The following is a 14,822-nucleotide window of genomic DNA, read 5'->3' on the forward strand; positions in this document are numbered from 1 at the left end:
TTCTCCAGCCAGCTCCTGCGGGATGAGGTGGTTGGACTTAAGCTCAGCTCAGGCACTGCCTGGAAGCTCTCCAGTGAATGAACCCTTTTCTCCCCCTGAGACCGCAGCCTCACATATGGCCCTTAGGGACTCTGGAGACTCCTTTTGGCTTCTGGAGACTCCATCTCTAAGGAAGCCCCTACTCACTCCTGCCCATGGGCTGTGTATCAGCAGTAGCTCAGCAGTTTCCTACACAATCTCATCAGCCCATAAGGGAACTCTGTCCCCCTCAGATCTCTGCCCATCCTGGACAGGGTATAATGGAGCTTGCTTTAAGAGCACAATAGATCTTCCTGGTCACCGAATCCAGCTCCCTGCCACTGCAAGCTTGCCAAGTTTCAATTTGAATACACATAAAAGATCTCAACAGCTGGGTGTTTAATTACAGGGACTAGAAAGCAGGCTCCGCAGAGTTGTATCAGGTTATTCCAGCTCCCTTGAGCTGGCTCTGGAGCGTGCCAGGACCGGCCCCCAGGGGAGGCTGCTGTTTCCAGCTCTGCCCAAAAGCACAGAGCCTCGAGGAAACACAAACCGATCCCAAGCCTGAGAGGCAGAGCTCCAGAGCACTTCACAGCACAGCCCTCTCCACAACATCATTGTGATGCCACTAAAATCCATTGTATCCACGCGGATCCTACGAGAGACAGAGGGACAGGAGATGCCACAAACCTGCCCCGGGGCTGTTTAGCAAAGCCTGGTGGGGAACGGCTCAGCACCATCTCCCGGTGCTGATAGGGGTGTGGTGGCATCCCCTGCTCCTCTGGCACTCCCTGCCCATCCGCAGCCTCCGCTGCCACCCCAATTTATTACCGTGGGGCCAGACTACACCCAAGGAAACACTTCCAGGCTCTTGGCACTGACAAACGACTGAAGGATCAGAAAACAGGGCTGTTAATGCATAGTTGAGTCTGATGCCGTTTGTGGCACAGTTATTGCACCTAGGAAACGGCAAGTGGGAAATTTGCTGGTGTCAGCTCCGGTCCTGAGCGTTGCCCTGGTGCTGGTACATGGGGATCTGCAGAGACAGCTCATTTGAATTTCCAAGGAGCAGGTCCTTCCAGAAACTGAACTCTCAGTCCTAAAAGGCCTGGGCACCTCCGTAGCAATCATTGCAGAGCATGGCAAAGCACTTCAAAAGAGCTCCTATTGGATTTTCCCAAGCTCTGGCAGTGTCTGGAGACTGGAAAAGCTGATTTTGGGGGCAGACGAGTGCTTCCCTTTGCTGAGGTGGCTCAGTGTCATCCCTGGAGCATCCTGTGTGCTCCCTAAGCGGTAGCCAGGCTCCCTCTCAGCCAAGAGGATGGCAAATGCCACGCAATGGCAGCAGGTCCTGCCCTGTCCCAGCACCAGCAGGAGCCCAGGAACAGATCAGGTCACACGTGCCTCCTGCTCACAGCCATGCACACACCCCAAGAGCTCTGAAACAGGCACAAGCACAGCTCCCAGAACCACTCTAAAGCATGGGATGAGGAGGGAGGAAAAGCTTTCTGCCCCCTCTTGCTCAGCCGCCTGGTGCCTGTTGGGCAGAGACCCCATGGGGCTATCAAAAGCACATGTTGGCAGGATACCCAGCACACCCTTTCCCCTTCCCCAGAACACTGTGTTTATCCAAAAGCCAGCTTACTGCTGGTGCAAAGGAGCCCGTGCCCTTACGAGTTAAGATTTCAGGTTTTAACAAAAGCAATTCTCTGCTTTCTCTGGGTGAGCTGCTGGGAGCACCAGCAGCTCAATTTTTATTGATGAAAACCTCTTCTCTCTAAAATCATGGGGCAAGTTCTCCCCACGACAGCAAAACGTGGGCAGCGCAGAGCCTCGGGTCACAAAGTACAGCGGTTTCCCTGCATTTCTGTTGGGCCACAAGCTAAAAAACCACATCAGACAACGCCTGCAAAGAGAGCGCTTGTGAAACCCTCACGGACCAGCGGGCAGAGCAGGTTTGCAGCCTCCTCCACTGGCCCGGAGCCCACTGAAGCGCAGCAGCAGCAGTACGGTGCTTTGCTTTGCTGCCTGTTGTTTTGCATCCCATGTTGTCAGCAGCTCCAGGAGAGCGGCCCCAAGAGAACTCTTCCAAGGTGCTCCCATTGACTGCAGCGGGACAAAGCAATCAGGGAGCCGACAAGGAACGCGTGACTTTCCCATCATGGAGAGACTGCTGGAAGGCATCCAATTAGTTAACAAGCACTCCAGAGCCAAATCTGGTCTGGAATCGGTAATTAATTGCCACAAGACAAGCAGGAGTGAATATACTGGAGAAACCCATGTCTGTCCTAGGGATGGCCTGAGGAAAAGAGGGTCTGCCCAGCCAAACTCACACTGCGATGGAGAGGCAACGAGCAGCAAGGATGATGTGGATCCCCAAAAGATGCGCTTCCTCTGTGCAACACCAGCAGTGAACACCGCAACCAACTCCCATCCCAAATGTCTTGTAGCAGGAGCTGGCACCTGAGCGGGTCCTGTGCCTCGACACCAGCCCACTGTGCGCGCGCAGCCGGTGAAGTCTCTGCTTCTGTCGGGCAGCACTGTAGTGATCAAACACAGAGGATACGTCAGCCTGGCCAGGTACATCCCGCTTCCACCATCCTCGAACGCCTTGGGTTTGGAAGTCCTGGACTAATCTCTTCACATCCATTTTCCTCAGTAGTCTCCCGCTCCGGGTTCCTGAGCATCGTCCAGCTCCCAGGTCCAAGGCGGCTCCGAGGAGCCAGGCTGTCACCAGCAGCATCACCCAGCAGCGAGCAACCTCCTGCCAGGTCCTCCTGGTTGAAAGCAAGCGGCTGAGCTCCGGGAAGGAGGAGAAGACATCCTCCTGACGTGTTCAATCCCAGCCATCCCAGCTCCCGGCCCCAGCCGCCTCTCCGGAGCATGTCCCCATGCGGTGGGAGCTGCGGAGCAGCGCTGCACCCAGCCCCTGTGATAAATTAGCCGGAGATGGAGGCATTTCGGCGCAGCTGCCTCCTCCTCTGCCGGCATGACAATGTGATTAATTTTGGGTGCAGATGAAGCTCATTTATCAGAAGCACGTGACAGGCTGTGGGGAGCCCCGAGGTGCTGGGGAAAGCAGGAGCAGAGGCAAAAGGCAGGGAGGGAGAGCAAGGAGCCGAGCCCAGGGCATCTCCCTGGAAGGCTGTTTGCCACGTTGGCTCACGATTAAGGATGCTGGGGGAGAAGAGCCCCATGTGGGAAGACAGCTTTTATCTCTGCTAACACACATGGCCACGGCCAGGGAGAGATGTACAATGAGAGGGGTGTAAGAAGATCAGGGAGAAGCAGCCATGAGCCAATTACCATGCTTCAGTAGAGGCAGCTCCACCACCACCGCCCCTTCTTCCCTCTCTGCCCCTCCTCCAGGCCATTTTCCATCACCCCTTTTCTGGGGACAAGCAGGTCCCATCCTGCCTGGAATTGCCTGGGAAAGCAGAGCTGTATTTTCCCAGTGTAACACGGCCCTGACATGGAAAAGTCATTTGGCCAGTTCCTCAACCACTGATCAGAGTTTATCCACATGCTGGAGCAGCTCCTGAGGCAGGGACGCTGCTTGCACTGCGGGCCAAGACAGCCCAATGTGCTGGTGCACAGGAGAGAGCAGCAGGAGAGGACATCAGTCCCTCAGGAACCAAGATTTACAACCACTGGTGACACAGATCTGGCGCAGCAGTTTGCATCCCAACACTCCAACATGGACAACAGGCCAGGGAGCCACCAAACAACACAGCTGGAAAACCACAGGGATGGACTGGGAAAACCGCATGTGGTCAATGATGGCAAGAAGCAACCATCATTGCAGTCATTTGTTTGCCATTGTTTGCCCCTTGCCATGGTCAGATATGCCCTGGGCAGGGTTGTCCCCATCCCAAAACAGCTTTGTCCCAGAGCCATGGCGCACCAGCAACACCCAAACCCCTGAGACCACCATAACACTCCTCCCTTTGACGTATTTAAGCCCCAGCTAGCAAAGCATTTTCTGTTAAGGAAAAGAGACACTCTCAGGTTCAACAGCACCATGCAACCTGGGACAAGGACAGCAGAGCCTTGGGCATACAGATGGTGTCCACACCTTTGGTGGGACTCAATTATCACCCCAACAGGTAGTGCCAAACATAGAAGCTGCTCTTTTGATAAATACATGTTTCTTAAGAGGAAAAACATCCAGAGGGCAAAGGCGAAGACAACACAACACGATGCAGCCCTGCTGCTTGCCAGGCAGTCCTGCTAATTCATCCCAGCACTGCAGCAGGGCCCCTTCTGATGGGGTAAGTGTATGGTTAGAAAACCCACGGGGACTTTGCAAGTGTGAAAATGTCAAACACGGAATGGCACGGGGACGCCAGCATGAGGAGGGGGAAACTTCATGCTTCTCCCCACTGTGTGCCCCAGGAGAAGGCAAGCGACGTGGCTGGTGGCGGAGTGGGTGGCCTGAGAGGAGCCCATCACCCAGAGGTGATGATGCTCGCTCACAGCAAAGGACTGCAACCTCTGATTTTCACATTTCTTCCAGGTACTAAACTCTCCTCTAAGCCTAACTCCTCTGCAGAGGTCCCCTGGGAGGTTTTGCTTTCCTCCCACCCATTGCTTCACCCTCTTACCCTTCCAAAGGTCCCCCAAATCCCACCCAGAGCTGCTGTGGTGACTGAGCCCTCTCAAGGTTTTATTGCAGTCATCACGCCAATTACTCAACTGAAGTTTTTGGCTCCCATCCATCAAAGTTTACGAGCTGACAATAAAGATCCAGAGAGACATTTTACAAGGGCATGGAGTGATAGGACAAGGGGGAACGGCTTTAGGCTGAAAGAGGGTTGATTTAGATGAGACATTAGAAAGAATATCTCATCGCCTTCTCTATGCGGGTGCTGAGGCACTGGCACAGGGTGCCCAGAGAAGCCGTGGCTGCCCCATCTCTGGCAGTGTTCAAGGCCAGGTTGGACACAGGGGCTTGGAGCAAGCTGCTCTAGTGGAAGGTGTCCCTGCCCATGGCAGGGGTTGGAACCGGATGAGCTTTAAGGTCCCTTCAACCCAAACCAGGCTGGGATTCTGTGGCTCTATGAAGGTGCCCCCTCACTTTCCCTTTGTGGATCATGGAAAACCAGTGATAAAAGTATCTCAGCCAAATTTCACATGGCAGGGAAATATCTGCACTAGCACAAGGGCCTCTGTCTGTGCCAGGAGCTAGCTCCTCAGCCCTGCTTGGGCTCTTACACCCTCAGTGATGGTGCCCAACCCCACTGCTCCTCCAGCCCCACGCGATGCTCTAGCCCCAGCACGCTGTTAGCAAGAAGGAAATGCTATTGCACTTACCAGAGCTGAAACCTTGCAAGGACCTGCTGGTGAGGTGAGGAACCTGGAAAGGAAGAGAGGGAGAGATGTGCTTCAGTGGATTGGCTGTAGGCCCAGGGTGAACACAGGGCTGCCCCATCACCCTTCCCCTCTCCCAGTGCCTCATCAGCTCCTGGAGCATGCCCTGCAAATCTGTGCTGAGGACTCACAACAACACGCCTGGGAAACCATCAATATCTGTGAAAAACCTGCTCATAAATCCAAGGAAAGGGGAATTTACGGTGCTTTCTTTGGAGTTTTCTCCAGGTGTTCCTATTAAGCCATTGTGCTCGTTTGCATAAGTATTCCTCAGACAATACAGCCCTCTCCCCATCAGTTATCAGCTCTGCAAACAGGAGCAGCTTTGGGCATGGGGCGTGCAAACACCCAGCTGTAAAGATGAGGATCTGGCTCCTCACGTGGGAAGGAAATAAAGGATATTAATCGCTTAGCCTAACTTACTTAGCACCAGCTCAAGCTGTTTCTGCTGCTGTACCATTCACATAAACCACCTCATTGGACTTAAAGCCTGAGCCTCTGCTGTGGGATACTTAAGACGAAGCAGCTTCTTTAACAACATCACCAGGTCCTCAAGGGGATGCTTTACATCAGCCATAACCCACAACAAGTTGTGTTTGCCCAGGTCAGAGGCAGGTCCCTGGGCAGTACCAACGTCCATGACCCCTTCTGCACGTAGAGGACCATGGTGGCGTGTTGGAGGTTGGGACAATTAGACCCAGAGGTCCACACAGCCAAGGGGCACCCCACAGCTCTATCCCTGTGCTGGTGCCCAGCACTGCCCTGCTTCTTCAGGATACATAAGTAGGTGAAAAGTGAATATCTGCATCAGCATTAAACCCCCCATTCAGCAGATCTCACCCCAAGCAGCTCCTGCAAGCCTGCCCGGGTTAACAGCTGGGAGAGCATGCTGTGACATTCCTTGGCCTGTTTAATGTATCCTTATCATGACTCCCATGTACTCCTGTGTAGATGGGTGGGAGACAGGAGAAAATGAATAATACGTTTCCTTCCAGCGTGAAATTCTGAGTGTCCTCTGCTGAGCGCAATTACTGTGTGTATGACTCCTGTGGTCTGGCTAATACTGTTAAGGATATTGGAGATTAAAGGATTTGGGGCTGCAAAGTCCGTTTCATTCATCCCAGCCCATGCAAGGGAATACGAGCAAGGAAAAGGACTTGCAGGAGCAGGGTCTGGCCTGCAGGTGACCATCCCACCATGTCCCCTTGCTGCTGGGGAACTCTCCCAGGCAGTTCACCCCTCACCCCAGTGTGCTGCCCTCCGGGATGCTCCTGACCCTATTCTAAGCATTGCTGTCACGTTCTCAGACTGCTGGAGCCCGGAGCCCTCTCTGGTGCAGCGTGCTGGGGATACAGTGGCCATGGTGAAGGACTTAAGCGGTCACGATGCTGCTGCTGAGAGTGCTCTCCAGGCACCGGGAGAAGAGCTGTTACCTCTGAGCTGGAGAGGTCATAAAAGCGCTGGAAAATGTCTGCTTTGGCTGAGGCGATGGCCTCTAAGTGCCCCATGAGAGGAAAGCCACAATGCTACTGCGAGTCCCCAGCACATCCCAGCTTCCCACGGGGAAGTCCTAGCTGTGCAGGGTGAGGTGATGCGGGGACACCCTGCCCCAGTGCCGACAGGCACAGCAGTAAACCACTGCTTTGCAGCTCTTGTGCCCAAGAAAGCCTCAAAAATAACCCTCCTATAGAGTCAGCATCCTTCAGAGGGCATGGCCCAAGCCTGGCCACCGCTCCTGCCCAGAGGAGAAGGCACAGTGAGATCCAGCTCCTCCAAACCAATGCAATATGAAGCAGAGCAGATACTGAGTTGTCCTGCCAGCATAGATGACCGAAGCAGAACAAGGAGATGACTTTAAGTAGTAAACGCTGTCCTCATGTTATGAGCTCAGACATATCCCCAGCCAGCAGAGGAGCCATCTCCGCTTTGATCCAGATTTGATTTAAACCAAAGCATCTCCCTCAGCATTACCAGCGGGACAGCACTGAAATAACCTCATTTACCTCTGCTTTTGCTACCACCATGTGCCAGAGATCCCAGGGCAGCACAGCAGAGCTGCAAAGCCCAGCTCCCTGTGCTCAAAGGCTCGTAGCAGCCGGTGGTCCAGCCGTGGCAGGCTGGGATGCTCGAGGAGATGCTCCCTGCCTGCACTGGGATGCGGATGAGCCAGCACAGCACCAGGGAAATGGGAACCTGCCGGGGCATAAAGCCAATTCACTGCCCATTAACTCCCCACAAATCCTCCACTCCCTGGCCTTATCTTCCTCTGCCATGTCCCTTCACTCTCCCTCCTGCTCCTCCCAGGCTAATGGGCTTTCTGGAGGTGGAGACAAGCTGTATGGGTACTCTTGGCTGCATATGGCAGCCCTTTAACAGTGGTGTCTGCAAGGAGGTCTGATGGCAGACATCCCCAGCACCTCTCAGACGCTGTCCCAGCATCCATGGGTGATGGGGCTGCCCCACGCAGCAGAGTTCATTGCCAACCGCTCACTTGCTCTTGTGGATTCAATGTCAGACTCCAAACATTAACTTTTACGGTGTAATATATCCAGCACCAACCCACATTGTCAGGAGACACCCCAAAGCTGTTCACATCTGGATGCAAAAGAGTGTTTAAATACCCCACACAGTCCTGTGCGTACAGGATGGATTTACTGTCACTTCTTATAACATTAGGAAGGTTAAAATCAAACAGCTGAGCAGCAATGTTTGCTGGGCAGGGTGGGGGGGGAACCACCAGCACAGCTCCAGGGCTCTGGCTAAATAAATCAGCTCTGGAACAAGCACCAGCAAAGCTCACCATGAGGCATCTTCTCTTCCAGCTCCTGCCTCAATGGCACATTAGACCTGCGAGCCCTCCTGACCCGCAGAGCCCAGCACAGCAGCACTGGGGTTGGAATCAGCACTTTCTGCAAGGGGCCATATTGCAGTGGTCCTGTGCTGCAGGGCAGGAGGGGAAAGCGGCTCCTGCCCCATGGGAGCTGCCCTGGGAGGCTCATGCGAAGTTCTGCACATCAGCAACGAGCGAAAAGCACCGACAGTGGAGCACACGGTGAGCAACAGCAACCCTGCAACTGCCTGGGAAGCATCTTCTGCTCATTCAGTGTCGCCTCCCCCTGAGTCATCCACTCCCCACCTTGCTCCCCCAGGAGCTAAGTGCTCACAGCACTGGCTGTTCAGAGGAGGAAGTTCACCTCTCAGCACAGAGCAAGGTTTTACATGACAGTTTTCCACTAGAAGCTGTTTGCGCAGGGAAGTTGTGCCCAGCCCTTTCCATCAAGCGGTGCAGCTTCCTACGTGAGGAAGAGCTTTGGAGTAGCAGAGCATCCCTCAAGGCAGCAGATAAATGCTCGCCCAGAGTCAGTGGCTGGAGGCTGAATCTAGACAAGCTCAGGCTAAAAATAAGGGACAATTGTTGGGCAGTCACAAGTACTATTGCAGTCACTAAGTTAGGAGCTGGAGGAATACTCTGTCTTCAGCTATCTCAAGGGGAGGAGAGGCTGTTCCTCCAAAGGAGGTGCTATAAAGTTGTTCACAAGCAACATCCAAGAGTCTTGGGTGTCCCCATAGGAGCCTGTGGACGCCAGCAGTGAAAGGGCTGTGGAGGGGGACAGCAGAGCTGGGACAAGGTGCTTGGGGATGGCACAACCACCGTGGTCTCAGCCATGGCACTAGCCCTCATCACCAGCCTTTGCTCCAGCTTAGCAGGTCACATCCACCTCCAGCAGTGCTGAGGCTTGTGGGGTGGGAGAGGAAAAACATTCCCAAGCCCATCCAGCCTATGAGAGTTCATAGCATCCTCCCCGGCTCCATAACCCCTGCAGCATCTCCCAGCCCTCCTCAGATTCCCCTTCATTGCAACTCCCATCTTTTATCTTTAAAACCCACAACAGGCAGGGTTAGAAAAAAACACAAGAAACAGGAAGAATACAACAGCCCTTGAAACCCCATCCTCCGTTTGAAAGGGAGGGATGGAGGCAAGGCAAGAAAAGCCTCATTACCATCAGAAATCCTCTCTCCTTGCCCTTCCCTCCCCACTCATTTCCATATCACAGGGGACACAATACCCTTCTTCTCCTGAAAAGCATCCCATTTCTGCAGAGCCGATGTCCCCACTCCCAGCACCGGCCTCCAGAGCTGGGGAACAAAAGCCAGGCTCACACCTACCCTGGTGCCAGCCTCTGAGCCTCCAGGCCCTTACAGCCTCTGGGGAGCAGGTTTTGTCATTATTATTATTGCTCTACTTTATCTTTCCTCTTTTCTTAGCTTCAAGAGCCTTTAGTCAGTCAAATTACACTCTGAGTAGCAGAGGCAGCAGAAAATAAAGCATTATAAGGGGTTCAGGAACTTATTTTCATCTCAAGGAGAGTGTAAGAAAGGTTGACAAGTCTTTCTTCTGCTCTTACGGGATAATCTGTGGGTTCCCAGCTGCTATAGGGGAACGAAGAAATCAGAAGAGATTAGAGGAAGAAGTAAAACCCAGGTTTCCACATCAACTGATGTGCACCTTGGCTGACAGCAGAAGGCACCACAGAGGGAACTGTCAGCATGGGAAGGAAAGGGGAGGCCATGGGGTCTGGGAAGGGCTGGTCCCAGGGTGCTGGGTGCAGGGCAGGAGGGTCACCCAGCTCCTCCTAGCTGGGCTTTTCTCCTGCTAAATGGCCCTGCCACATCTTCCCAGCCCAAAGCATCACTGACAGAGCAGGCGGAGGAGGGAGGAAAAGCCAAGCAGCTCAGACATTGAGTGGGTCGCTGGATTCATCCTGCTCAATGTCTGCTGCTCCAGTAACAGCTACAAGCATACAGTCAGGCACAACACAGTTTCCTCACAAAGATTTTGGGCTCTCACATTTATATGCACAGTGTGGAGCTGGGCAGCTCCCAGCATCCCAAAGCAAGGCTGGGAGCAGAAGCAGCGTGCCAAGGAGGGGACCAGGTCCGCCTGGCAGAGGAGGAACCATCGACCACCGGATTAGAGATGGATGCACTCGGTGCTGGATGGCAAAGGGATGCAGAACCCGGCTGCAGGGTCCTGAACAGCTCATTAAGGTGCATCAAGCTACTCCTGGTACAAGACACCCTTCCTCCCGAGAGCAGGGAATGGGGTCCCCTTTTCCCAGCCAGGGCACAGGGCTCCAAGGCAGTCCCCTCCCTAAGGCCTGTGCCTCTCTGACTGTGCAGTGCCGCGGTGGTGCTGTCACTGGTGACTGATGGCATGGTTGAGGAGGAAATAAATTCCCCGTCTCTCTCAGGAGGTGAACTGGGGGGTGTATCCATCTTTGAGATACTTAATGAATGTACCGCAGCCCGCGGAGTGGCAGCAAATACATCTCTGCAGCCAGCACTCCTCACGCTGTTCTCTGCAAGGTTCAGGCACAATTTAAGAGCTTCTCATTGATTTTATATATGTTCCCCAGGCCCTGGCAGTGTCTATATTGCCCCAGTCCAACAAGAGCCCCACAGTAACAACAGGGACCTGCACTCGCTTTCCCCTTTCTACTCCTCGTCCCTTGCCCATGTCAGAATGGGCAATGGAAAATCAATGGCCCCAGGGCAACTCTGGGGGCAAAACCTGGTGTTTGGCCAGAAAAGACGCAGGTCTGGGCTCCTTGAAATGTATTAAGGTTAATCTGGGCTTCAGCTCAGCTCTTCAGCCCAAGAACAGGGTTGATGTAGGGTTACTGGAGCAATGGTGAGCACCAGGGCGAGCACTGGTGCAACCCACACTGTACTGGCACAAGTACCAGGCTCTGGGCTGCACCTTTGGAGCACCAAGCAAAATAATGACCTTAACAAAAGACAGTCTTGCAAGACAGCCTATGGAAAGCCTTAGCTTTTATGTAGCATAGCAAACATTCATTTCCAAGGCGAGAAAAATGGCAATCAGTGGTTCTGGTGCATGGCTTGGCTTTGTTTTTCCCTCTTTCCCTGCGGGGGAAAAGAAGAAAGGAAAGAAAAGCAGCAAAGACCAGCAGAGCCCCAGCTGACCTTTCTGGCTAAGAGACCTTGTCTGAATCACTGGATGGTAACAATGAATGAAATGCCAGTGCCCTGCCTCACAAATACCAGCTTCCTCTTGGGGTGAAATGCCAGGTTCCCAACGTGGAAATGCAGCAAGGAAAATGTCACCCTCGCCAAGGTGTGAAATGCCAGCCTGCTGCAAGCACCTGGCTTCACCCATGGGTTGACAGGCAGGGGAATGCTGCTGCCGAGTCTCCAGTCTCCTCCCAGCAAGGGTCTTCTCCAAAGCTCACCAAAGGCAACAGTGTGAAGGAGACAGGTCTTCAGCATGGGTCAGCCAGAGCATCCAGCATTATCTTCAGCATCTCAGCAGCGAGCGGCTCAGAAAAGCTGCCTTTGGGATTTGGATTATTCCTTCCCTTTTCCAGTGGCTACAAGAGTTGTCAGCGTGGCCAGTGATCCAAGCAAATCACATCTCAAGATTGGTTTGGATGAAGCCAAACCACCTATTTCATTTTACCACCTAAATGAGAAAACAATTGCGCATAAGAAGATTTTGCCAACTAAAGAGTTTATCAGGAGCTAAACTCCTAGTTCTCAGCGAGCACTGTTGTTGCTGGGCTTAATCCTATTTATTAAACATGGGAAATCATCCAACATACTGTCCTTGTGTGAAGAGACACTTCCCATGAAGCTGGCACTATTCACATCTCCCCTAACCCTTCCCAGGGCCAAGCTGGGTAAAAGCTTGGCTTTATCCAAAGCCAGGTTTTCCAGCAGCTCATCCTTCCCTTTCTCCCCATTCAGCACCCTCCTGCCCCGGCTCCCTTGGTACCAAAGCCCTGACACCAAACCTGTGCCAGGTCAGGGCCGTGAAGCAAGAGGGACCAGCGGTGAATGTAACCAAACCTTTCTACCTGATAGGATTGCATGGAGGGATGAATGAAGCTGCTTTTCGTCCTGTGGGAATTGGAGCTGTTCTCTTTCCCTACACCCACACTTTCTTTTTCCTCCGCCAATGTGTGAAATAATTTCACCACCCTTTTTTTTGTTGTTGTTCTTTCAGTTACTCCTCCTCCCCTCAGATCTCGCCCTTCCTGGCATTTGAAAATAGCTCATGAAAAGGAGGAGGAAGAGGGGAGGGGGGAATAAAAGGAAATGTGTGGGGATGCAAGATGGAAGGGAAGAACAGGAAAAAACAATAAGAGTGAAACTCCGTGTTTTCCAAAGCAAATCAGAAATGGCCAATTGCTTCACCTCCAGCACCTTCTGGGAGAAGTCTGCTCATTTGGGAAGCTTTGGGAGGCTCTTCGCATCCTGTTGTTAGGCAACACCTAGAAAGAAAATGCCTCCCTACACCTAGCCATACACTCATGAGCAGGCAGCTCATACAGCCGGGAGCAGCAAGGGACCTTCCAGGGAACCCAGATCTCTGTTATGATTAGAGCTGGCTGAGACCCCTCTGATGAAATGGATTTTGTCCTTGCACAACACAAGAAGAAATGGTTGGAACAAGCACGCTGGGTTGGATAACCTTCCGTCGGAGCAAAGGCTGCAGCTCTGCACAGCAGCCTCCGGAACACATAGGACAAAGGGAAGGGTCTCTGCTGCCTCCAGCACTTGGCCCTGGCTCGGAAAGGAATGAGGTTTGAAGGGTTTCTTTCACCTGCCGGCGCCAGGCTGGGACCAGGCTGCTCCCAGCTTGCTGGCAAATGCAAAGCCATTAGTGCTGGAGGCAGCTCCGGGTGGTGGTTTTGTGCCCGAGCCCTCTCCCTGCCTCCCGAGTGGGAAGAGAACTCCTCAGGAAGCAGTTTTAATGCATCAGCCTCCATACGCATCGTGTCCAGGGCTTTCCCCCAAGCGCTTCTCCTTAATGGATTTAATCCTTGACCTGCAGTGATGCTGCCTTCCCAGGGGGAATCAGACTCCCAGTTCCTCCCTAGCTTTCCTCATGTCCCAGTGCAGTACAACTCGTAACTGCAAACTGTCTCAGCCTCAGCAGCAGCAGGGCTGCCAGCACAGGAGGAGGGATGCTCACTGCTAGGGGCAATCCTCCCCTCCTGCATCCTGGGCACTTGCCAGACAGATTTTAGGCCTTTGCCCACAAAGCTGGGTGCCTGTGCTGCGGCTCTTTTCTCTTTCCTTAGGTTTCTCCTATCATTCCTGCTTGTGTCGGCCATCATCTGAGCATCCCTCGCCTCCTTTTGATATCTCCTCTCTCCCCGCAAGCACCTTCTGCATCCTTCACACTCCTGTCCTTTGAGCAGCAGTTCTGGGGCTGAAGGGATGCTTTTTTCTTGAAGAAAACCTAACAACCTAATTCATTGCAAAGCAACCTCTTCATGTCTGACACGAAAGGGACTTGGGGATTTATGTTAGCAACGGCACAGAGGGGAATCCACGGCTGGAGTGGCAGCAGGGGGGCTGGCAGCAGCAGGCATTGCCAGCGTGGTTGCTGTCAGAGCCCCAGGGAGCAACCCCTGAGGAATATGTCTCCACAGGGATGCACGGATCCCATGCCAAGTGCAAAGGATGCTTCCCACCCCCATCAGGAGCACGGCAAGCAAGCATTGGGATCCAAGAGGGGAACTACATCTCCCCACACATCCCAAGATTGAAGGCAGAGGGGCTCTGCCATTGCACACAGCTCCCTCAGCACTTCGGAGGGGGTTGTTGACCAAGCCAATAAGCAGCAGTGGTCCAACCCAACACACAGCCAAGGGCACCTGCAGGAGCCGAGCAGGACCTTCTTGAGTTGGCAATGGGATACTGAACTTGTCTCCCAAGCAACCCACTTCTTCCCTCGGGAGATGCCACCCTGCAACGCTCCCTCTTCCCACCCTCCCACAGGGACACTCGCTTTTTCCAGCTGAGCTGTGGAACGAACCAGTCATCACCCACTCCAAGTAGGTGGGTTAGCAACGGCCAAGGAAAAGATACTTTGAGTCTGGCAACATTCCATGGAGCTAACTCAGCAAAGCCGGATGATAGGCAGCGAAGCCACCCCTTCCAATAATAGCTCTGTGTGGCACGCAGACCACTCTTGCTCAAGAGATCTCCAAGGGCTCAGCACAGACTTCATAAACCCCCCATTTGCAGCACACAGGGATGCTGTTTGCATGGCTAATAATTTCCTAGTGCATCTCCCTTAGTTCTTAAACACTGCTTCTGGCCCCCTGCATCTCCACAGCTGCTGGAGACCCCAGGCCTCACGCATAGCAAGGAAATATGTTTATCCACAGCTGAAAGGATGGCGCTGGATCCTACACTGGTGTCCAAGCACAATCTCAGGTGCTCACTGGCGCATCACTCCCTCTGCCTCTGAGATGACAAGAAGACTGCAAGACCCCCAAGCCCACCTCAGGGTTCCTCTTCCTCAGCCCCACTTTTTAGCTCCAGCAACCTGCAGAGGTCCATAGCTCTTGAGGCCTGCAGAAATCCCTGCTCTCCTGAGCCCACGCAACACATTTCAA

The 14,822-nt window shown here is 53.4% G+C and overlaps 1 protein-coding gene across 3 annotated transcripts in view; it reads right to left on the reverse strand.

Moving 5' to 3' along the window:
* The window catches only part of LINGO1 (leucine rich repeat and Ig domain containing 1), a 149,989-nt gene that overhangs the window by 99,073 nt on the left and 36,094 nt on the right, over positions 1 to 14,822 (reverse strand). For 2 of the 3 annotated variants that reach the window (XM_061447296.1, XM_061447294.1), the window contains exon 1: positions 5,332 to 5,352. The exons of the other annotated variant lie outside the window; for it this stretch is intronic. The gene's annotated coding sequence lies outside the window, so the exon portion shown is untranslated. Of the gene's footprint in view, positions 1 to 5,331; positions 5,353 to 14,822 lie in introns of those variants that run through there. 3 annotated transcript variants of the gene reach the window in all.

The sequence above is a fragment of the Pezoporus flaviventris genome, unplaced genomic scaffold (genome assembly GCF_033815535.1).
Source record: "Pezoporus flaviventris isolate CSIRO_AGI_PZ_B2104156 unplaced genomic scaffold, CSIRO_AGI_Pfla_v1 ptg000006l, whole genome shotgun sequence".
Lineage (NCBI taxonomy): Eukaryota > Metazoa > Chordata > Aves > Psittaciformes > Psittacidae > Pezoporus > Pezoporus flaviventris.